Source organism: Porites lutea, chromosome 3, assembly GCF_958299795.1.
Source record: "Porites lutea chromosome 3, jaPorLute2.1, whole genome shotgun sequence".
NCBI lineage: Eukaryota > Metazoa > Cnidaria > Anthozoa > Scleractinia > Poritidae > Porites > Porites lutea.
This window is the reverse complement of record NC_133203.1, coordinates 16,724,963-16,726,266: the sequence shown is the minus strand read 5'-3', so window position 1 is coordinate 16,726,266 and position 1,304 is coordinate 16,724,963.

Below are 1,304 nucleotides of genomic sequence, written 5' to 3'. Positions count from 1 at the left end.
GATGATCGTTTGCGCGATGCTCTGAATGAACATTTAAAAAGTAGCGGTTCCCTAACGTTTTCTCATTGGAAGCAGACATGGAAAGATAGATATTCCAATCAACACACAGGAGGTCAGGACACAGCAACCTACATATTTCACTGCTTGCTTGTTGTTAGCATATATCAACTATTACATTGCAATTCAATATTGCCGGTCTCTTTTCGACAATTTATCAATAGTAGACAATGTTTTATTCATAGGGCAGCACAGCTTTCTTTCCTTCCTTCCTTTCTCGCTTTTTTTTACCATTAGCGTTGTCGATATTTGTGTAGTTGGCTTGTTTGCGGTTTCCCCAAGAGTAAACAAGCTATCTACGTGAATGTCAGTGACACGATCAAATGACTCTGCACAAGGTAGGTTGCTAAAAAAAATGATCTGCTCACAGGGTACATCTATCTGCGTGTCAATCGTTACTTTCTGTGATGATAACGGTTACTCGTGATTATCTTGCTCCTACTTATTGAATTGAACTTATTTTTTCTTGCAACAGCCGAGGAAGCGGATTTGTGTGCCATTAGCTGTCAACTGTGGACAGATTATCCTGATTGCCTTATTGTAGGTCTCGATAGAATCTCAAAACATGGGAAAATGGTAAGGCTTCAGACATAGGCAGCATATTACTCGAGCCCAACTACTCTACTGTTAACTCTTTTCTTTCTTTGTAATCAAATTCAGTTACCGTAAAATTCCGAAAATAAGCCGCGGAGCTTATATTTTTCAAAGGCCCTTTTTGAGGGGCTTACCTATGGAGTGAAATTTGCATTTCGAAATCGATTGGGCTAGCCTTATAGTTGGAAGTAAATTTACCGTTTTTGCTTTGTTTTACTCTGTATTTGAGGGCAATTTTCAAGTACAAGCCCCCGTGGGCGGGGGGGCCATATTTAGAGGGGCGATTTAACAGAGGGTTTTTTGCCGCATTACCAGTTTGGGGGGTTTATTTGGAGGGCCTTACTTTTGGAATTTTACGGTATTTTTATGATTTCTTGATTAAAGAACACTAAAACAGTTTTGGTGGACACCAACATCTCAGTTGAGGACCTATTAAAGCCTGAGAACGATACCCTCCATTCTACAGATAGCACTTCTGGAAAAGGCTATAAATTGTTTGCCCTTGTCATAACAGCAGAGGATGGAAGATTTTACTCCTGTGTAAAACCAGAGGCTGAAGCGCATAAATGGTAAGCACCTTCATTGAGGATTGCATCAATTGATTGTTCTCTCTCTCTTGTCAATGTTAACGGTTCGCCAAGTTTTGCAAGAAA